Genomic DNA, 24042 nt, shown 5'->3' on the forward strand with positions numbered 1-24042 from the left:
CAAACCAAACACTGGGAGTGGTACATACCCCCTTCCATCCCTGGTTTGCCTTCTAGAATTCCTGAACACAGTTCTTAGCAGCTTCACGTTGTTCCCTAGAGATGGGCCTACAGCAACACGTACTTTTCCCAACACTTCTATGAATTTTGGGAGACTAAGTCCTGTTTATTTCCTTTCATCTCTGTGGACATAAAACTTTTTAGATACAAACTTCTATGTGCTTTCATGATCCTTTGTTTTAGCTAATTGTCTGTTAGAAATGTGGAAATTAGCTGGGTGATGGTGGTACAAACCTTTAATCCCAGCACTCAGGAGGTAGAGGCAGGCCGATCTCTGCGTTCGAGACCAGCCTACAAGAGCTAGTTCCAGGACAGCCTCCAAAGCCACAGAGAAACCCTGACTCGAACTTCCTCCCCCCCAAAAAAGAAAAACAAGAAACATGGAAATTTTTTTTTAGATACAAACTTCTATGTGCTTTTTATGATCCAATGTTTTAGCTAATTGTCTGTTGTTAGAAACGTGGAAATATCATGGTTTTAAAGGTTCCTCAGAGACAGAATGCCACTTCCTCCTGTGTCAGGTGGGCCTCTTCCATGGTTGGGTGACATCGAGAGAGCCTTCTGAGGCAACTCCTAATGGCCTCACTAATCGATGGCTTTCTCCCTCTGATTGTCACAAGCACTTTCTTGCCAGAGCATGCATGTGGCTGTTGACCTTACCGTAGCTTCATTTTGTCTAATTTTTCCTATATGTAGTTGGGTTTTTATATCTTTAATAAGACAGAAAACACCTTCAGTAGAAGGAAGAGACTTTGGAGTTAGAGGATGCCTTAAGTTGGCAATAGGCAGAATTTTAGTATGATAAAACTAGTCGCATGATCCAGACACATGATTTTGTGAAGAAAACAAGATTGTGTATTTCCTTTTTGTTTTTTAACCTACAAGAAGCCATGTGCTGGGCATAGTGGTACATGATTTTATTCCAAGCACGCAGGGAGGCAGAGACCAGCATGGTACAACCACATAGTGAGTTCTGGGACAGCCAGGACCACACAGAGAGAGACCCTGTCTCAAAACACCAAGGTGTGTGTCAGGAAACCATGCATGTTACACTGCATAGTCCTTGATCAGTTGTTGACTTCACTGAGAAATCCTGAGATTCTTGGGAAATTGTAACTAAAATGCATTATAGTTTCAGTCTATTCGTTTTGATCTTGATGTCATGAATTATTATCTCAAATTTAGTTTTGCATTATTATCACCTCCATAAACTTGAATAACATAACAAAATTGTTTTACATTTGGTAGTTATGCCATTATAATTGGATGAGTGTTAGTGTGTATAAAGTCTTAGCATCATGCTTTGTAGAATTCCTTGTAACTTCTGCCATCACGTCCTTACACATTCCTCAGGGAGACATTAGTACTGCTGCCGTCAGTTCAGAGCAATTTGAAACAATGAGAAGTTAAAATTTAAAATCAGGATAAAGAGACAGTTTAGTGGGATGGCCTCTTGTTTCCGTAAAGCCTCCTGAAATTTTTGAGAGTTTCTAGTGCCAACTGAAAGTCTTTCTACAGGATTTTGTCTTGTTTTTCATTCTTCTTCTTTGTTGTTGTGCTTGTTGTTGTTTTTCATTCTTTTGGAGACATGCCTGTAATCCAAGGACCTGGGGGTGAAGGTAAGATAGGGAGATCAGTACCCTAGGTCAGCCTCAGCTCCATACCTGCTCAGTGCCAGCTTGAGCTAGGAGACCAAAGACGGGAAAGCATGCAAGCAACTCCAAACAAACAAAACCAAAACAATAGCAACAAAATTATTATGGAAAAGTCTTTTAGAAAGTAGGATAATAAAACAAACTACTCATGTAGACCTTTACCAACCCAACTCCTTTGAAGCAAATTCCAGATATCATTTCATCCTCATATTTACAGAAGTTAGGCTCTGCCTTCAGAAGTCATGTTTGCATATTCAAACACTTAAAAAATAGCCTACCTTTTCTTGAATCAGTGTGAGCTTTGTGATTATTGATGCTTTTATATCCTTCAGTGGGGCAATGAGTGTATAAGGAAGACAGTATTTCAGTGCATAAGTGGCTGTTGGTCATCTTTGTGTGCATTTTAGTTGGTATGCAAGCCAATAAGAAAACCATCATCAGAGACAGTTGGTAGAGGGAAAATTTAGTTGCTCAAAGTTTTATGTAGGAGAAGGCAAAGTGCTGTTTTATTGGTGTCTTTAAAGTACACACAATAAACTCTTGAATGAACTCAAGGGTAAGCTCCCCCTTTGGGGTGTGCTGTGTATAACCGGCACATAGAGGTGGTTTCTTTGAGGCAGGGCTTTGTGTGGGTGTTGGTGCTGACTTTGAACTCACTGTTCAGGGGAGTCTCTCCTGATGTACAGATCCTGCATTCACCTACAATGTTCTGAGGTTACCGCCATGGTCTATTTACTTGGCTAGAGTTCCCCTTTCTCTGCTACTACTGTCTCCAGTAAACTAAAATTATGGCAGAAACTGTTGTCATTGACAACATGAGCTGCTGATGGGCAGGCAGCTCAACACCTTCATCAAGCAGTGATGTGTTTGTCTAGACCCATTCTTGGAAAAGGGAGACTGCCAAGTACCTGGGAAGTTGAGTGCAGCCACATGGTAATTATTTTCCAGTGTCTTGAAAGGCTTGAATCTCTACTTCTCTTGCCATGTGCTAAATGTGTTTAATTAATATTTCCAAGACACTGGATTTCTCCTGCACTTCTCAAAATATGACTAAAGTGGAAGATGGTGGCTGTCTAGACAGGTGGGTAGAAAGCTTTCAGTTTACCCAAATCTTCTGGAAGCCAGGTAATTGTTCTAACTATTTTTGGGAATTTAGTTTTGCATGGTATTATATCTTAGCTAAAATAAGGAGAATAGGGCTGGTAAGATGGCTCAGGAGTAAAACCCAGCCTGACAACTGAGTTGTGTCCCCAGGACCACATGGTGGAAGGAGAGACAAAATAACAAAGGCAAATTGTCTCTGACCTCCACATGTGCATTTTCTACCCCCCCCCCCATGGAAGAATTACTGTGTAGTATTTATTTTCTAAAATGTTACTTATTTTGCTGCATAGTATTTGTTTTCTGACATTAAGAGATTTATAAAAGGCTTCCCATCTTGTGTACTCTTATCTCTTAACTGCTTGGCTCTGTGAGAGGAATGTAGCATGCTTACAAGTAGCATGTAGACTGGGAACCATACTTTTTGCTTTGAATCCCCAGCTCAGCCACCAAGGAGATTTTGTAGAGGAGACTAAGCTGGTCTGGCTGTGTTAACTGAGCCACTGACAACAGTCAAAGCTAACACCATCAGCCTGCTTCTAGCAAAGCTTACTTAAATATCAGTTTGTTCATTTGGTGCTATCTTTTTAGTACTGTAACTGTAAGAGCTGGGACTACAGATCCCAAATAAGTTGTTTTCTTGGTCACTGCTTCACTAGTTGTTGTTCTTAGGAAAAGCACTCTAAATTTATAAGACCCCACCTCTTTATTTTTTAATTTAATTTTATTTAACATTTTAAAATTTATTTTACATACTGATTACAGTTTCCCTTCCCTCCTCTCCTCTGGTTCCCGACCCCGCTGCCACCACCTCTTTATATTTGAATAGAACATCATAGACTTATGGTAAGAAATCAGTGAGATTATTTTTTGAATTGTCAGACTCCTTTGAAAAACCACAAACCATCTTCCTTAAAAATTTCCCCTCTTGCCTCACCCTAATTTTGCATAGTTAGGTCTTGTGGAGAGACATGTGGGTTGCTAGTGTTATAGTGGCAGTAGGGAGCTGGCTTGACATCCCCTAACTTGGAGGCAAACTTCTATCATCTTTTTAACTTTTAGACATACTATAGCACCTAAGTGCTTAGAATAACATTTTAAGATGTATTACTGCATGTCTGGTTGTTAATACAAACCATTTGGGTTGTATTCTGATCCAGTGTGTGGCCACTGTATCCACGGCCTTAGATGTGAGGTGGATGCAGTCAGTGTCTGTTAGGCTGTGTCACTGACCCAGATCTTCCAGGAAATAGATAACCCAGGGAATCGATGTGTTTTAGTTGATCACTTGTGGTTCTGACTTAGATGAAATGTTCTGCTTTTTACCAAAGACCCTGGTGATGGTTTTTGCTCTGGTGCCTATGCCTACGTCAGTCTGCAGAACAAAAGGCAAACTTACCAGTGTTAGTTGTGAGATGGAAGCATTATCTGGCCTGTTATTTTCTTGGCAAACAAAACCCTGTACTTGCCTGCCCTTTTAATTTGAGTTTATTGGCTCCAGTGGTAGCAGCTGCCTCATTTTTAGATTTTGTGCGAGAACTGTCACATTTTTTGGTTCTTAATGTGTTTTTTTTTTTTAAACTTTTTATCTAACTGAATGATTCTGTCCATGAACTAATTTACATATTTCTATTTGTACTGCTGTAGAAATGGGAACCATTCTTTTCAACTTAGCGCCTGGAATTCTGGATTGAAAATTCCATTTCATCAGGCAGAAGCATAAAAGATTGTGTGTGTGTGTGTGTGTGTGTGTGTGTGTGTGTGTGTGTGTGTGTGTGTGTATGTAACTGTGGAAAAGCTCTGGGCTTTTTTTGTTTTTGTTTTTTTTTATCCTGTTTAAGCAATTCAGCTTGTTTTGCATGAAAAGATGGTTGGCTCAAAATGCCAAACTAATTAAAGGTATGAGAAGTGTTCAAAGATTTAATTTTTGTAACGAATATTTTGGGTAATACTGATCAATGCAACATAAATACTAAATTTTGATGTATTTATACCTAATTATATTCACTATTGGGCCCTATTTCCTTTTTTATTATCTCAAAGGAGTGTTAGAATTGCAGATGATTTCCAATAGATCAGAAATAAGTTTTTCTTTGAAAGATGGGCTCATCTTCAGAGTTTCTTCAGGAACTGTTAGAGGTCCTTCATTAGTGTTGTTTGCTGGCTTATTTGCTTTCAATGAAGATTTCACTCATTGAAAGAGTTTTGATTTCTAAGTGTTAAAAATAAATTCCTACTGCACCTTTTTTGTTTTGTTTTGTTTTTATTCCCGTCAGTCGTTGTCACAGTGTACAGAGCACACCATTGTGTGAGCCCATTTGCTGCAGAAAGCCATCACACCATCATCAGTGGAAAATCAATGTGTAGTTTTGAAAATTTAGATTGATGATTGTGTGCTGCTGGTGTCAACTGCAGCTTGGGGCTGCTTCAGGGGTCAAAAGCAGGCCAGCCCAACTCTTGCATCATGGATAGCTGAGATTGGCTCTTAGGTGGTTCTTCCCAGCATGAGCCCCGAGCTTCCCTGTGGAAGATGAAAGATACACCTGAGGAAGATTTTGACAGGCAATGGTAAGTGTGGAACTGAGCTGTACCCCTAACACTACCACCTTGGGCTAAAGTGAATAGATTTTGCTTGTCAACTAAAATTGAAGTTCGTTGGCCTATCTTTTTTTTTTTTTTTTTTTTTTTTTTTTTTTTTAATGAAAGTTTGGTGTAAAGTAAACCACCCAAACTTAATCCTTTAAGATAATGTTATATTTGTACTGGTTGCATAACCTCATAGAATTCAGAGATGGTTCACCCATTCACCTCCTTTTTCTCTTGTTTCTTTAGTAGGATTTTTTTTTCTAAACTTTGGAATATTGTAACTCATTAGTAAGTCTTAAATTCACTTTAGTTGGCTATAGCCAGTATAACACTAAAATAAAGCCAATGAATATAAAAGAAAAATTCGGAGTGTAATGCAGAGTTCAGGTAAATGGAACCTAAATGCACAGTGTGTGTGTGTGTGTGTATGTGTGTGTGTGTGTGTGTATTCCCCCCCCCCCCACAGGATTGTGCTTAAGGTCCTATGCATCCCTTCTGCCCTCCTGTGAATGTTTTCTTTCTGTCTGGTTGACTCTTCAGATGTGGAGTCTTCTGGTATAGAAGGCTTTCTTACTGTACTAATATTTCATGGTCTTCTAAGGGCGGTGTTCCTAAAAGAAGTGCTGTGACTTCAGGCAGCATGATATCGGGCATGTCTGAGATGTCCCTGGGTGTGCAGGCATAAAAGGCGCACCTTTAGTTTTCCATCAGTTCTCAGGTCTAAACAGTATCACAGAAATGTGGTCTCACAGAAATGTGGTCTAAGCACCACATGGGTGTCATCATGGCAGTCAGTTCACATGTTTATTTCACAGCACCATTACAGCTGCATTAACATGTAGGCCTTCATCATCCAAATCTCATTTTAGATGTGTCTTAATTCTCAACTCTTCAAGGGATTTTCTGAAATACCATATTCGGCTTCCTTCTGACTTCCAAGTATACCCCCTGTTATATATGTATGTGTACGCAGGTGTACACACATGCACGGAAGCCACATGTCAATGTTGGTTGTCTCCTTCAGTTGCTCTGAACCTGGAGCTCATTGCTGGGACTAGGCTGAATGGTCCATGAGCCCTGGGGATTCACCTGTTTGTGTCTGCCACTCTGGTGCTGGAGTTACAGATGTTGTGGCCCAGATCTATGTGGATGCTGAGGGTCTGAACTCTCGTCCTCATGCTTACACTGAGTGAACCATCTCCCCAGCCTGTGAATCCCCTCCCCCCAGCCTGTGAATCCCTTCCCCCCCCCTTTTTGAGACAGGGTTTCTCTGTATTGCTTTGGAGCCTATCCTGGAATTAGCTCTGTAGACCAGGCTGGCCTCGAACTCACAGAGATCCGCCTGTCTCTACCTCCTGAGTGCTGGGCTTAAAGGTGTGCACCACTACTGCTCTGCCCTTTTTTGTTTTTTAAAAGATCTGTCACACATGAGCAAATTCATAGCCTAGCAGAAAGTTTTTTTTTTTTTTTATTCAAAATTCAAATAACAGACAGTTGGTATTTTTGATTGAATGGAGTTGGGTAGTTAGTTGTATTATTTCCCTTGTTGTAGCAAGAGAGTTGAGCTGAGTGTTCTATAAAGAGAAAGAGAGGAACTGATGAGATGGCTCAGTGACTAAGAGCACTGGCTGCTTTTCCAGGGGACTCAGGTTTGAGTCCTAGCACCACATGGTAGCTCACAACTGTTCATAACTACAGTTCCAGGGGATCTGACAGCCTCTTGGCTTCCACAAGGTTGCAAATGATGTACATGTAAGCAAAATACCCATGCACAAAATAACAGCAATATATTTTTTTCAAAAAAGAAAAGAGATTTATTTATTTAGTTCATAGTTTTGCAGTCTGGAAGTTGAAGGTCAGCAAGCCCAATCTGTGGCCATTGTTGAGGACCCATGGGTAATGGCCTCACAGTAGTAGGACTGGGTGCATGAGGCATTACATGGTGAGCAAGGATTCAGGGGCCACCCTTGCTGTTTTATCACCTCTTGCTTTTGTGAGAACTAACTCACTCCAAGAAATCTGGCCTCAAACTCAGTGATTGATCTGCCTCTGCTCCTGAGTGCTAGGATTAGAGCTGTATCACCAAACCTAAGCACATATTATTTTTTATTTTTTTTGAATCTCCCCCCCCTCTCTCTCTCCTCTCTCTCCTCTCTCTCTGAGGGTGCTGGGGATTCTTTTTATTTTATTTTTAAAATTTCTTATGAGCATTAATGTTTTGCCTGCATATATGTCTCTGTGAGGATGTCAGGTCCCCTGGGATTGGAGTTACAGTCAGTTGTGAACTGCCATGTGGGAATTGAACCCTGGTCCTCTGAAAGAGCAGTCTGTGCTCTCAACCATTCTGGCCCCTGTTGAATTTTTCTTATATACAAATGAACCTTGCCTTGACCTTTTTCCTTCTAAATGCCTCATAGAAAAGTGAAAATGTGAAAACTTAGAAGAAGATAATATTATGACTTGGGCATAGGCAAGGATTTTTTGAAATGCCAAAGGACTAATTATGAAAAAAATGATGAATAGGGCTTCACAGTTAAAGCTGTCTATCCCAAAGAAACTGTTAAAATGAAAGCATAGACCACAGATCGGGAGAAAGAAATATTCACAGAAACAAAACAAAACAAATCCCAAAATGTAAAATCTGTAAAGAGGAGCCAAACCTGTGTGGTGACACATGCCTGTAACCCCAGCCCTGATTGATACAGGAGGATTGTAAGTTAATAGTCAGCCTGGGCTTTAGGTGAGTTCAAGACCAACTTGAGCAGCATAGCGAGACCCTATCTAAAAAAAAAAAAAAAAGAGAAAGTAAACACAAACCAACCAACATACCAAATCAAAACCAACAAACAAAACCACCCCACTAAAAAAAAGTAAATAAATAAAAAACAAGGAACTCTTTATACTTACTGTCAATTCAGTTGAAAACCTGGACAGATCATTCACAGAAAGACTTATTAAAATGCCAGGTTATGTGGAGAGTAAGAAAGCTCAATGCCTGGAACCATTTCATTGTTGCTTAAATTTATATAGAGATAATAATTACAAAAGGAAAGCCCATACCTAGTGCAGGGGAAGAGGCAACCAAAGGCAGGGGCATGCCTGGCACGTTTGCAGTTTCTTAGAAAGCATCTGATAGTGTAGAGGGCACTTGGCATATTCCTCTGTGTATCTCTCAGGATGTAAGTACATGTCCATGAGTCTTTGTGTGTGGATGTTTGTAGTGACTTATTCATATGTCTGGAGACTGGAGAAGTTCAGTGTCCATCTAAGGGGAAGGTCACACATGGGAATACGATTTTGCTGTAAAAAGAAGCAATCAGTGATAAAGGTAACAGTCATATGAATCAGTGTCACATACGCTGTGTAAAAGGGACCAGACCACATTCTGTGTCTTTTTCTGTAAAGCTTTGGAGCAGGAACAAGTGAGATGCAGCAACAGAAATTAGGCAAATGTTGCTTGTGGTTGGAATGGGGAACTGACTGTAAAGCGACCCTTCTGGAATGGTGAAGTAACCTGTATGTTGTGGCAATACCACCTGTTTGGTGTGCATCTGATGATGGATCTTCCTTGGTTGCTTCATATAAGATGGAAGGCCTGTCTTGGTGGAGCATGTCCCCAGAAGTATATACACATGTCATCGGTAAAATCATAAAGCTATATAAAATTAGGATTTGTGGTACTCCATTTGGGGATGTTTTTGGAACCTGCTAGGGAATACTTACTCTATTGAGCTTGAACTGATCTTAGCAGTTCTAGATGATAAGTATTCGGGTCTAAGTTTTGCACTAATATGTGATTTTTTGCCCCCCCCCCCAATTTAACAACAGAGAGAACTTGGGTAGCTGCTGTCCTTTGTGGGTGGATGACCTTTGAGCTCTGAGAATTCTGGTTTCCAGAATCACTGTTTTAAATTATGTCTGGAATTTCTTTTTCTTTTTCTTTTTTTCTTTGTAGGGTTTCAAATTGAATGTACTCATATGTCTGGTTTATATTTTTTTGTTGTTTTGTTTTTCTTGCCATTAATTCAGTACCTGATTCAGTAATTTTCCACTTTTCTTTGGTTAAGTTGACTTACAGTTAATGTGATTTAGCCTGGTATTTTTTCATCAGTGTGATTTAGCTTGATAATTTTAATACTTTAATATTAAAAATTTACATGTATATACAGTATCTATTTGTGAATATTTATATTTTATAAACCAATGGATTTTGCTTGTTTACTATTAATAGACTCTATTGCTTAAAAGATCCCTTAGAAGTCAAGCTTTTAGAATAGACCCCTCCCACCCAGAGGTCTCTGTGATGATGACCAAAAGAACAGGGGTTTCCATCTTGGGTTCTAGTCAGGCGTGTAGCCTGTTCAGGGCTCTCATGCCTTTGAGACTGAAGTGTTCTCACAGTACTTCTGATTAGTTGGTTAAAAATCAAAGCAATAGGTGTGTCTTCCCCACATGAGAGCTTTCCTTGGTGGTGGCTCCATGCTCTCTATGCACCTCAGAAGTTTCTGTGAGCTTTAGTGTATCTCCATTGTTCATTTGATATTGCTGTTTTCTAGATTGTTCAGTGCCTTTATTATGTATTTTTCATTGTATAATACAGAATACAGTTCAAAATGTATCATTTTACCATTTTCTTCTCTCTCTCTCTCTCTCTCTTTTTTTTTTTTTCTAGACAGGGTTTCTCTGTGTAGCTTTGGAGCCTATCCTGACACTCCCTCTGAAAGACCAGGCTGGCCTCGAACTCATAGAGATCCACCTGTCTCTGCCTCCTGAGTGCTGGGATTAAAGGCGAGTGCCACCAACCCCCCCTCCCCATTTTCAAGAGTATAAGTTACTAGTATGTATACATGGTTATGCTTACCCTTATTTTTGGTGCAACAACATAACATATAATTATTGCTTAGCATGGCAAAGGTTATGTGCATTCAGCTTTTTTGTTTTGTTTTTGAGACAAGGTCTTACTCTAACAAGGCTGGCCTGGAACTTGCTTTGTAGACAACGGCTGGCTTGGAACTCACAGAGCTGCTGCCTCTGTCTTTGGACACTTCAGCTCCTTCCCTTGTGTGGTATTAGAGATCAACATAAGCTTTACATGTATTAGCAAAGCACTCTACCCTATCTACCCTAGATAGAGTTTTTTTTTTTTCCCTTTTTAATTTTAAATCATTTGTCAGTCACTATTGTTGCTGGTAAAATCTCCTGCTTTGTTAGACTTTCACCTGCCTTTTTCTTGCTGTCATAGGCTTCTTACAGCTTGGTGTGGGCTCCATTCGCATCCTTTTCTTTCTCCTATTCCAGTAGATTCTGCTCAACTGTGTTTTGAGATAGGGTCTCATGTATTCAAGTCTAGCTCCTTTCCCTGTGTGGCTTGTGGCCAGCCTGGAGCTCTTGCTTCTACCTCCCAAGTGCTGGGATTACAAGTGTGTGCCATCATGCTTGTTTAACAGTGAGATTCTTTACTTAGACATACAATAAAGGTGTTTATTTCTCAGTTGTTGTTACTTGAAATGTAGCGTCCTCACATAGCTGGGAATAATTTAGAGTGTTTACAGGAAAGGAAACCTGGAATTTTCTGACAGGTAGTCTCTTGTTCTCTATACTGGTCTCATCTTTTCTGTGTCATGTAATCAGAAATATCTAGAATCCTGCAAAAACACTGGGGCTATTTTCTGCCTGTGGTTGTAGCTTATTTTACTCCTTAGGCAAGCAAGAGTAATAGGGTCTGAGAGCCAGATAGCCTACCTGTACCCAAAATTGACTCCTAATCTTGTTTAAGCCTCCAACTGTTCTGTCAGCCTCTATAGGGCATTGGTTCTCAACCTTCCTAATGCTGTGACCCTTTAATACAGTTCCTTATGTTGTGGTGACACCAACCAAAAAATTATTTCATTGCTACTTCATAACTAATCTTGCTACTGTTGTGAATTGTAATGTAAATATCTTTTTCCTGATGGTCTTAGGCAACTCCTGTGAAACGTTCATTGAGCCCCCCCAGCCCCCCACAAGGGGTCGAGACCCATAAGTTGAGAATCACTGCTCTAGTGTATGCCCTTCCCTTGGAGTGGTTGTCATTACCAATGATGGGAAAGGTTTTATGTCCTCTGACCTTGTCTTCTAGAGCCAACCATGGTGGAAGATACAGTGACTTGTATTGTGGATTAGTCAGATATATGCTTCCTAATCTCAAACCTGAGCTCCAGTAAAACACATTTCTCTGATCCAGTCATCATTTGTACAGTGTTCATAATAAGCCTTTTTGTTTGTAGCAGACATCAAGATTTTTGATTTTGTAGCCCAGAGATATACTCAACAATTTGCCATCCTTGGGCCTCTTTGAGTGCTGGGATTTCAGATCCATGTCACCTCACAAGACCTATAAGGTAGTTTTTGACAGAACTGTCAAAGACAAGCAAACTTTAAGGAAATCCAGACTTAGAAAAACAGATTAGTCGGTTGGGCATTAGTGGCACACTACTTTAATCCTAGCACTTGGGAGGCAGAGGCAGGCAGATCTCTCTTGAGTTCAAGGCCAGCCTGGTCTACAGAGCGAGAGCCAGGATAGACTCCAAGACTCCAAAGCTACACAGAGAAACCCTGTCTCAAAAACCAAAAACGAACAAAACAGAGTAATCAAGGCTGATTTATTAATTTTATGTTGGTGTATGTTCAATTTTATACACTCAATTACACATTCAATTTTATCAAAGAACCAGTTGTACTAAGGCTTTCTTAAATGAGTATTTTCCAAACTATGTTTAAATTGTTTGAGTTACAAAAATCGAATTTCTGTATAATCTATCAGTGTATCAAATGAGCTGTAAATTTCCAGGAAATCTATCCATTTTGTTAATGGTAGAAATAGTACAACCTGTTCAAACTGTTACTTAAGCTTATTATTTTAGTAATCTACTCCCAAATATGGAGAAATGTAAAGAAAGTGACAAATGCATAATGAGGAAATAGCTAATGTGATAGCATCCGGAAGTGTAAATAAAGCACATTCAGTTATCGTTCTCCCCTGGAGGACTGTCTCTGCAGCTTTAGAAGATACCCAACAAGTAAGTCACTATTTTAGTTCAGTAGCCATTGTAGCAGAGATGTCGATTTCATTCTTTTGTTTTGTTTTGTTTTGTTTTGTTTTGTTTGTTCGAGACAGGGTGTAGCTTTGGAGCCTATCCTGGCACTCACTCTGGAGACCATGCTGGCCTCGAACTCACAGAGATCCGCCTGCCTCTACCTCCCGAGTGCTGGGATTAAAGGCGTGCTCCACCAACGCCCCAGCCGATTTCATTCTTATCTGGTGAATTTACAGGATACATAAAAAGTAGAATTTCCAGGCTAGGGATGTAGCTCAGTTAGTTGAGTGTTTGCTTATCATTTGAGAGGCCTTAGGTTCGATCCCCAGCAATTCATGGACTAGGTGTGGTGGCTTGTGCCTTGTAATTCCAGCACTCAGAAGCGGGGAGGAGGCAGATCAAGATTATCCTGTGTTGTTATTAATGGATAGTTCAAAGCCAGCTTGGGTTATATGAGACCCTATAGAGAAAAGTAAAAATATGAGAGAGAGAGAGAGAGAGAGAGAGAGAGAGAGAGAGAGAGAGAGAGAGAGAGACTTTGCTACAGGGAGTGTTGGGAGGGTCACTCTGACTAAGAAGTGACTTCATTCAGTTAAATGCACTATGTCATTTTCCTTTTGAACACTTCAGACCGTGACAACTGTCCTAATTAACATATCAGTAGTGATATGGAACATTTGAACTCAGTGAAAGATTGTAATAAACCGTTAGAACCTTGCTTTCACCAAACTTCGCCAACACCGTAGGAAAAGTACAATCAATGACCTTCAGGGATATTGTAATGGATTACTTTAGCCTCAGTAGCAGATTTTTAAAAGGAGTGAACAAATAAAAGCTGTGTGTGTGTGTGTGTGTGTGTGTGTGTGTGTGTGTGTGTGTGTGTGTTTGTTTGTGTGTTTTCATGCCTTTGTCTGACTGGTGTTGGAATGCCATCATTCCTTTATTAAGGCAGGGTAATCTGAGGGAGTCAAGGATGGTACTCACGTCCAGAGGGTTGGTAGCCAGTGTCTTTAGCCCTTTACCTGCTGAATCATCTTGTAGCCCAGATTTTCCTTAATATAAAAACACAGATAATGGCTGTGTTTCTCTTCCTTTCACTTTGATCTTTAATCCACCTTCGATGCCCTTAGATTTGAAATTTCCTAAAACTCCACCCCGTTTGTCTGGCAGCTTGTCTTGTGAGTTGCCTGTTTGGGGAGGTTCTGGCCTATAGTATTTGGCAGCCTCCCCTCTGTGTGCTTCCTTCAGCCCGCATGGCACTTCATCAAACTTCACTCATATACAACACCTTTACTGAGGGCACTCTGTCTGGAATGATCTCTGTTCTAGGCTTTGCTCAACCCTGGGTGTCATTCTTCAGCCTTAAGTCTTGAGTCGTTGCTGCTAACTCACTGTACCTCCCATTCCATGTAAAAACTGTCGTGCTTTGTGTTGTCCTGCGGCACTGACACCTTAGAACCACCTGCAGATTTCCCAGGCCTCATTTGGAAATGAGCAAGAACAGAAACCAACCGATCTTCCACTATGCGTCTGTAGTGATGTCTGCTGAATGTATGTGAATGTGGGAAACCTGGAGGAGCAGTCACAGCCCTGCAATTTAAAAGCTAGAGTTGATGATCAATCGCTCTTAGGCTTGAGAACACTTGTGGATGTGTTCATTTGACCCGAGGTATCTTCCTGAAGTCACAGCTTAGATGGGCTGCAGCAGTTCTGTAGGCTGCCTTTATGTCAGCGGGGTCTTCAAGTAATAGTCTCTCTCTCTCTCTCTCTCTCTCTCTCTCTCTCTCTCTCTCTCTCTTTTACTTTTTAAAAAGTAGTTCTTAAAACATCTTTAGCATTTGGATCCATAATTATTACACTGAGAATTTTCTAACATTTTGAATGGTGCCATTTAATACATGGAAACTGATAATCAAACATTTAAATTGAAACTGTTTGTGCCAGGAGCTAGTTTTTACTAAAAGCCAAAGTACTGTGATTATTGGTCCCTATATGCAGTGACTCCACAATTCGTGTTACCCTCTCAGCAGTCATATTTATATATGTTATTGGTGTAACTATTACTCTGTTGGTAGTCTTTCACTGTATCTGGAAATGTAGTCCACCTCCTGAGGACAAAAGAGAAGAAACAGTAGCAATTAGTGCCATTATGCCTACAGTGCTTCAGAAATTGGAAAACACGTTTTCATGTTAATCTCACAAATGCTGTTATTTTGAATTTGTTTCATTTCAAAACAGTGTTCAGCGTCTCCTAATGAGACACAGCAGCTGAAGCAAGGTCAGCCGGAGAAGAGAGAGTGGTTAGGGGTTCATCTGAAAGGAGGTGGCTATGGTGGAGGGAGCCTGGGCTGCCAGTAACGGGGACTTTTAAAACTTCTCTCTACAAGCACGGGTAGGGTGTCTGAGGGTTGGATGTGCAGTTAGATATGGGTGGGTGTGCCTGCCCTCCCTTGACTACACTATGGAGACTCCTGCAGTGCTTGCCAGGAGGAGGTCACTGCATGTAGACTTCAGTATACCCATTTCTGGCAGTCTTAAGGAGTTTTGCCTTTATGAACACTTGGTTTTCTAGGGGTAAAAGTCCTCTTCTGTCATGTATAGAGTGGTTTTTGTTTGTTTGTTTGTTTTTTGTTTTTCGAGACAGGGTTTCTCTGTGTAGCTTTGGAGCCTATCCTGGCACTCGCTCTGGAGACTAGGCTGGCCTGGAACTCAGAGATCCACCTGCCTCTGTCTCCCGAGTGCTGGGATTAAAGGTGTGCGCCACCAACGCCCTGCTAGAGTGTTTTGACTAGCTGCTGTGAAATGTGTCGGTTGGGGTTACTTGGGGTTTCCTGGGAATCCTTTGCCTAAAAATCTGAATTCTGGAACAATGATGGTTTAGTAAGTACATCAAGCTTCAAAATAATATTTTTTATTTGTTTTCTGGTATTGGAGATGGGACCCAGAGTCTAGTGCATGCTAGGCAAGCACTCTACCACCAGCAACATCCCAGCCTGCTTTTTACTTCTCTTTAGACAGGGTCTGTCTAAGTTGCCCATTCTGTATCCCAGGCAGCCTTTTAACTTGAACTCCTCCTGCCCTCCTGCCCTCCTGCCATTCACATAGCTTGCAGGACTAGCCTGTATCACAGGTTTGACTCCAAACTTCAAAAAAAGAAAAAGAAAAAAAAAAGAAAAAAAAAAGAAAAAGAAAAAGAAAAAAAGGCTATATGACTTTGCATGTTTTTGTATTTTTTAAAAAAACAAATGCAGGCATTAGATATATAATTCTGAATAGAATGCTTAAGAAAAAAGCCAAAATTAATAAAGAATTGAAACATTTTAGTTAGAAAAGCCATATATATAACCCACAAAGCCCATGAGATTCTTTTAATTTGAGCACTTTCTTACTAGATTGTGATTAAGGCCAGAGTGGAGCCAGTTCACATAGAAACACCTAATATCCTGTTTCTTCCTTCCTTCCTTCCTTGCTTCCTTCCTTCCTTCCTTCCTTCCTTCCTTCCTTCCTTCCTTCCTTCCTCCCCCTCATTTTCTGTCTTTTCTTTTCATGTGCATTGGTGTGTTTTCTGCATGTATGTCTGTGTGAAGGTGTCAGATTCCCTGAAACTAGAGTTACAGGCAGTCATGATCTGCCATGTAGGTGTTGGGACTTGAACCCTGTCTTCTGAGCAGCCAGTGCTCCCAACTGCTGGGTCATCTCGCCAGCCTCATTCTTTCTTAAATTCATAATTTGTTCAATCCCACTGATGCCTGCTGCAGAGCCAGTTACTTCCCCTCTTTATTTAACCAACCTGTGCTCTTTCTCAGTCCACATCCCCCACTGCTGTGTAGACATCTGTTGTCACACCTCACTGCTGTGTATGTCGCTTTCCCACTTTGTGTCCCAGGAGCAATTATGTATGGTAAGAGGCTCTCATAGGATCTTTGGGATCTGCTTAGATTCAACTTGGAAGCCAGAAATGGGTCTTGTGGCACTTGAGGCCAGGTGTGGACTGTGTGGCTGATGGTGGGTGGAGTCCCCTGCTCTTGGCTCTATGCTGCTAAGGAGTCTCCCCACTCACTGGAGGTGGAGATGACTGCTATTTTGTTCTGTCTCCCATTGTTCCTTGGTTGGGTGCATCATTAATGTGAAGGTACCTGTTGGTCTGGGTTGTTTAGGGCCTACCCAGGCCCTTTTGCCTCATGGTTTTGGTTTTTGGTTTTAGGAGACAGGGTTTCTTTGTGGCTTTGGAAGCTATCCTGGAGATAGCTCTTGTAGACCAGGCTGGTCTGGAACTCACAGAGATCCACTTGACTCTGCCTCCCGAGTGCTGGGATTAAAGGCGTGGGCCACCACCGCCTGGCTTTTACCTTGTGGTTTTCTGGATACTTTTTCCCCCTATCATTTTCATTGTATTATTCACCCTCTTCCCCGCTCTTCCTTCTTCTTCTTCTTTTTTTTTTTTTTCATGGAAAACTTAAAGAAATGTTTATGTGTTTCCCCACTTGGAACGCTCAACACATTTGGAAGACATTTCCTTAGAATTTCAAAGGGCACTGTGAGAAACTGAACTTTAATGGTGAATGTTCTGGATGTACAGAAACTGGAGGCATTCTCTTCTAAAGAATAACTGTGGTCTACTTAAACATAAAGCTGAAAGGAATAACATGATGCCAAATTTGGCTTTGAATTACAGGTTTAGAAGAATGGTACTTGTAAAGAGTCCTGGATTTGTTAGGCCTGTCTACAATATTGAGTCTGTTCATGCATATTTATTAGGTTGAAATGAGTGTATTTTTTCCAGTTGTTTGGAAAGCAACTACCATCTATATGTACCAAATACTGATTGTCTCAAATGTCTGTTAAATTGGAAAAACAAAGCTAGAAAGGCTCAGGGCAGCATAGAGGGTTGCTGAATAAATGCATCATTTGGTTTTTGTCTTGAAACCCTCCTAGACTTGCACCAGACGGAAATGGTAATACCCACTCCAGAGTTCCCACACTGTCGGCATGAACAGACTGAAACACAACTGTCGCATTATAGGCCCTGCCTAGCTGTTTCAGAATAGTGAGGCCCCTTCGGCACACTGAATAGTGTTCATTTTGTAGTGTTACTGGAAACTAGAATAGGAGTGCTGGAGAGACTGTCCCACACATGCCATTCTCAGTTTTACCTTCTCTATTTATGGCCAGTGACTATAGTGGGATTAGCTGACTAGCTAGAAGATTCTCCTGCTCATTAGCATAAGAGAGGGTGTAGCAAAACTAGTCACACTTTTACACTTAAGGACTTCAGTATGCATTATCTGATTTATTCTCCCAAGATCTAGCCCAGCATAGTCACCACACCTTTAGTCCTAGTACTTGGGAGGCAGAGGCAGAGGTAGGTGAATATTTATTTGTGAGTTCAAGACCAGCCTGGTCACAACCCAGAGCTATATAAAACAGAGACCCTGTCCCAAAGAAAAAAAGGCCATTTATTCTGTTTCTATTTTCAACTTAACATGGTTTCTCTTTGAAGAAATTAATTTTCCTTAAAAAGTCAGAATTTACTCAATTTATCAGCTGATTAACCATTTCCCATGAGTGTCTGTTTCAATGCCTTTTTCTTGGGCTGCTTGTCTATCCTTTCCATTTCCTGCCCCCATCCCACCCTGCAGACTGTATTTCCTGCCCCCTCCTCACCTTGCAAACTGTATTTGGAGTGTGTACTTTCTCCCTCAGATATGGCACTTCTTCTCTTCTTTAGTCCTAACAGTAAAACTTGAATGTTTTAGGCAAAATCATTTTTCATGGTGTTCTTGGATTAATAGCTAGGATAATTCATATCTCTCTCTCTCTCTCTCTCTCTCTCTCTCTCTCTCTCTCTCTCTCTCTCTCTCTCTCTCTCTCTCTCCTTTCTCCTCCCTTCTAATAATTTTCCCGGTCTTGGAGATTTTAGCTGCATGTGAAATCCATCATGTCACTCTAGCTGGAGAGCCATGTGTCATCTAGCTCTCTCCCTCATTTTCACACTATTCTTTGAGTGTTCTCTACCTATGTTTCTCTATTTAGTTGTTTATCTACCAGTACTGTAATTGTATTACTTGTGGGAGAAGAAACATTGTATTTTGTTTGCTTGCTTTTTGAGATAGTCTCCATATGCTAAGGTGGCTGGTCTGTCATGTAGAGCAGGCTAGCTTCAAACACACATATATCTGCTGGCTTCTGCCTCCGTCAGAGTGCTGGAATAAAGGTGTAAACCACCACACCTGGCTCTAAAACATCATTTTATAATAAGATAAAAAAATGTTTTATTTCTGGAATACTCCTGAGATAATTAGGTTTTTCTTAACTTTGTTTTGAGGGTTAGAAATAAAATTGTGTGTGTGTGTATCTCCAACTTTCCAAATATAAAATCTCAGGCTTTGACAAATGTCTATAATGAGATATAGACACAAATGTATATGATTAGAAATTTTGTTGTATTTTTAAGCCCCCCCCCCCCCCCGCTGTCACCCTTAGACTGGCAGCCTTTATGGTGTGAATGAAGTTGTATGCCTTTTGCACCTAGCTGTTTAGTGTTAGCTTATGCTTTCTCATTGTGGCCAGTACTCCAGAGTGCAGTCGCACGCCAGCCTATTCATCCACTCACCAGGTAAAGGAGGTTGGGACTGCTTCCAGATTCTAGTCTCTACCCCAAAGCCGCCATGCGCTCTTGTATGCTCTGGTGCTTTGAATGAGAAATGTCCTACTTGGGCTCAGGCATTTGAACACTTGGTCACCAGTTGGGGATGAGGTGTCTCACTGGAGGACTTTGAGACTAAAAAGGCTCACTTAGTCCCGTGCTGCTCTCTCTCTTTGCTTCTGTTAAAATATGTGAGCTCTCAGCTTCTTGTTGCAGCATCCATGCCTGCCTCTTGCTGCCACTCCGCAGCAGTAAGCCAAAACAAACTCTTCTTTATCTATACTGTTTTATCAGAGTAACAGAAAAGTAACTAATATCTACTACATGTCTGACTATAAACTTTCACTTCACATAGGGTTAATACCTTCCTTGTTTACTTAGCTTGTTTAACAAACTTAACTAAGTGCCAAGTAGCTTTCCAGAGAATGGCCTCTGCTCTGTCTGCACTGATGACAAGTTACAGTTTCGATTGCCAGCTTTTTTTGGTTTTCCCAGTTTCTTCAGCTCACTCTAACTTTCATGATCACCCCCTCCCTTTCCTTGTTTATTTTTTTAAATTAGATCCTTTTGGGCAATATAGTAAATATGTGCTAAAAACTCAGCCTTTTCTATGAATGCCTAATGGTCATTGGAAGAGAGCAGCTGCATACATACAGTATGCAATTCTCTTGTCTGTTAACTGATGCTCAGGTATGGCAGGTGGGAGCATTAGGCTGGGCCACTTGGCTTCTTAAACCTGGGTTTTGATTTAAAATCTTGGGATTTTCCAGAAGTTAACTGCTTCCTTTGGTTCTTCCTAGGGGGTTGAGTTTCTGATTCCCGTTAACTCTTACTTGACTGTTCTGGGGTCTCTGAATTGACTTACTGTGTTCCTTTAGAAAAAGGACTTTGCTTCCTAAATATTGGCATTCTGTTTGGAGACTGGACATTTAGAAATGTGTTTACTCATAATTAAACTGTTTCAGATTTTGTAATAATGGAAGGTTTGATTTTAAGTTCTGTAAGATAAGTAGAGAAAGCAAGAAACAGAATCTACTGTTTTGAACAATAAAAGATAATATATATCAAATTTTCATTTTTTTCTTAAGGAGTTAAAAAAGTACATACAATTTAAAGTAAATTAAGCCCCCCCCACCCCCAGCTGAGGCCTGGGTCCAGGCCTGTGTTCAGTCTTTTACCACTGAGCTAAATCCTTAACTCCAAATTAAGTTTTTATAAAGGAAGTTTTATTTAGAACTTGTCTAAATTTTTATGTTTAGTTATTTTCTTTAAGCTACAATTTTCATGTAAACATTTTGTCTACAAACAAAGAGTTTTGTAAGTTAGTGTGGAAAGCTGGGTCTTTACTTCAAAGTTACCCAGAGTAGTTTTAGACAAAAGTTTGTTTCATCTTATTATTATTTTTAATTTGACCCTAAAAATAGTTTCCCTTTAGTGTTCCATTTGGCAACACATACACTAAAATTGGAACAATACAGAGGTGATTAACTTGGCCCCTGCACAAGTGTGACACGAAAATTCATGAAGCAGTCCATGCTTTTTTTTTTTTTTTTTTTTTTTTTTTTTTTTTGTTAATCTTTAGTACTTAAGTGATGTACTTGGCCAGAGTGCATATTGGGATAGTACTCCACAAATAATATTTTAACTGGCAGAGACACTTAATCCTCTGTTCAGATGGATGGGGTATTAAAACAAAATCAAGAACCTGGCTTTCCAGGTGCATGGCTAGGGATGCTTTGGGTGGGAGGACCAGGAGCATCAAGGCTTCCAGGGGCCTCTTAAAGATGTGTTATGAGCTGCCCTTAAATGCAAGGGTTCTGTTTGCACTACTAATTAAATTCACACTGAAGACTGGTAGGGCAACTTGCTATTTATGTGTTTTATCTTGGGACTTTAGTAGCTTGAAAGGTGAGATGAAGGGATAAATAGTGAATTTTCAGTAAATTGTACCAGAAAAACATGTGCTAACTTCTTGAATAATAACCAATTTGTCTGAAGACCAATGGCTGGGAGCACACGGCTAAGCTTCTTTCCCTTGCTCTTCACCACAGTTTGAACTCAGATGCCATGCTTTACTCCTTGGTCCTAAGCTGACTTTGGAGACATTAAAAATGTCCTAAGGTTTGCTTTGATTCTAGATACGTAGAGTGGGCTGCTGCTGTGTAATATGTAGTAGGTTCCTCCACATCTGGAGGTGGGGGCATCGATTTGTGATAGGCACTGTCACCATTTCTGCCATAGTTTTGTCATTGCCTTGATACTGTCTTTTGGTAAACAAGCACCTTTAATTTTGTTCAAGTTGTCCTTGATGTTACTTTTAATGTCGGAGGTGGCAAAAGTTCAGCTGTATAAGCTTGTGAGATTTCTGTGGTTTCAGTCCCTAAAGTAGATATTTCTGTATTTGGTGTGAGCTAGGGGTTCACTTCTGTTCTTATCCATGTGACTGTTGAATGGACCATCATGTTGGCATGGTTGAAAATCATTGACCACAGGGATCCAGGATTGTTTTTGGTCTGTAGTCCAGTGCAACTATTTTGATTGTGATATCTTGGTGCAATTGTGAGGTTGAAGAGTGCAGGTCTTTCAACATTGCTCCTTTACACTACTGTTGATTATTTTTGGCTCTGCCATCTCCACATGACTGTGAGGATTCTTTCTCCATTTCTATGCAGAAGATCATTGTAATTTTTTTAGGCACTACAATGGCTGTCTAGTTGACTTTGGGTATCTGTCTTTTTAACAATGTCCTGATGTTTCCTCTCCCTTTGCAGTCTTTGGTTTCTGTCAGCAGTGGGTTGTGGTTTTCAGTGCACAGTCCTCACCTTCGTGACTATTAGTCCTGAGTATTGTAGCCTATTAGGTTGTTCATTGCTGTCATAGAGAAACACAACTGAATTTTCTATACTTTTTTTTTGTATATTGGCAGAAGAGATCATTTAAAATATACTTTAAAAGACTAGAATTTGATAACAGAAATGCAAGGAATGCGTGTTTCCAGCAGAGGATGCTCACTTAGTTTTCTACCTTCACTACCTTCAGCAGAAGAAAGAATCACAAGCACTCAGAAAGAATGGAAAGGGCTGTTTCTTAGAGAAAACATTGATGTCCAAAGTGCTGGGCTGTGGCCAAGGGAAGATGACTGTAGGCCACACCAGCAATGCTCCTGGTTCAGTGCTTTACAGTGCAGTGATGGGTCGTGAATCCTAAAGCTTCACAAGGGACTAGGGTAAAAAGACCCCCGTGTACCCTGTCCAGGCAAAGCAGGCAACTGATAGGGAATCTTGTGTTCTTAAATGTCTCTGCTGGGCTTAAAATTGATGACTGGCTCACTTTTTAGGAAGAATGGTATTTATTTACAGCAATAAAACACATCTTTCATATTGAAATATGTAATGTTCAAACATTTCTAGGCATTAACCTTTCTCTGCTCCAAGTTTAGGTCTGGACAGGGGTCTCCATACAATTTTTAGTTTGTAAGTGGTATTTTCCTGGAAGGTCTGGGGGTCTTTTAAACATGAGGGCAGGTAGATGTTCTAATTTAGGTTCCATGTGAAAATATCAACTCTTACGTTGTAGTTCCACTTAGGTTCCTTGTATGTATGTTCTCTTCTGTTCCCAGAAGGAAGCCAGCAGCACCAGATGGAGTTAGAAGTCTAATAGAATCATAAGTGAATCATTCCTCAAAGTCAAGATGGCAGGCATTAGGTCCCACTGTTATTTTCAATGTTGAACTTGTCCCTGCTGTCAGTGGCAATTTTCCTGTTGAACTTTGGGCATGGCTTGGGGAGATTTCTTAGCTGAGGACTTCAGGCAGTATTTTGGAATTAGAATATGATAGGAAATGATTTAGTCTCTAGTGGACTAAAGATTCCACGGGGATAAGGTTTTTGGTTTGCCCCCTACCCCATTATCTTACTTATTGCATGGTCCCCAGGACCTAGAATAGTGTTTGGCATGCAGTAGAGCCTCAGTAGTAAATAAATAGGGGTTGAATGTGTCTTAGGAAGTGCTTTTGAAAACTCTATCTTTGGTTTATGTTTAAAGTTATCCCCCCTAAGTTGTTGTTGTTGGTGGTGGCACATGCCTTTAATCCCAGAAGCTGGGAGATAGAGGCAGGTGTATCTCTGTGAATTCGAGGCCTACAGAGTAAGTTTGAGGACAGCCAGGACTGTTTCACAGAGAAACCCTGTCTCGAATCCCCTCCCCCCACAAAAGTTATCTCCCCCTTCTAGGATGGCTTGTGTGGTTTTACTAGTGTAGGTCAGCACGTCTTCTTGTTTTGAATATTTTTTAATGTTCTTCATATTTATCATGACTGTATGTGCCATACATAGAGCTGACATAGTAATAGAGATATAAGTACATTAAATAGCTCAATCAGCATTCACTTCCCAATATGTAATAGCTTAATTTTGTTCTATTTTATACAGTATGATAATTGCCACAGTGTATGGATTAGACAGTTGACAAGCAAGCATTTGAGGACCAACATGTGTGCCAAACACCTTTAATTACAGCAGTCTTTGATGGACTTAATTTGCCTCACAAATAAATTCATTATATTGAAAGTGCTCAAACTTGAGGGAACCATCATCCACTCTTCCAGAGTCTGCCCCACAGCGTACACATCTTCAACCCTGAAGCAGACTGCTGTGATTTTCTCTTAGAAATTTGTATCTGTTCATTTATTTCTCTGTGTGTGCATGCATATGTGCATGAGTACAGACATGCCACTGTGCATGTCTTGTGGTCAGAGCACAACTTGTAAGAATCTGTTCCCTCCTTCCATCATGGTCCCATGGATAAAACTCAGGTCATCAGGAGCAGCCATCCTTAATCCTGAGACATCTCAGCAGTACAAGTTCTATTACTTTTAAAGATTGCTGTTACGTAACACATTCTTCACAGGACACCTTAGA

At 40.5% G+C, this 24042-nt stretch overlaps 1 protein-coding gene and 1 non-coding gene across 2 annotated transcripts in view; both read left to right on the forward strand.

Moving 5' to 3' along the window:
• Window positions 1-24042, forward strand: part of Ncoa2 (nuclear receptor coactivator 2) — a 245696-nt gene that overhangs the window by 21281 nt on the left and 200373 nt on the right.
• Window positions 20558-20664, forward strand: LOC113833806. Its single transcript, XR_003481956.1, has one exon. It is a non-coding gene; the product is annotated as a U6 spliceosomal RNA (small nuclear RNA).

This window comes from Cricetulus griseus, chromosome 2 (genome assembly GCF_003668045.3).
Source record: "Cricetulus griseus strain 17A/GY chromosome 2, alternate assembly CriGri-PICRH-1.0, whole genome shotgun sequence".
NCBI lineage: Eukaryota > Metazoa > Chordata > Mammalia > Rodentia > Cricetidae > Cricetulus > Cricetulus griseus.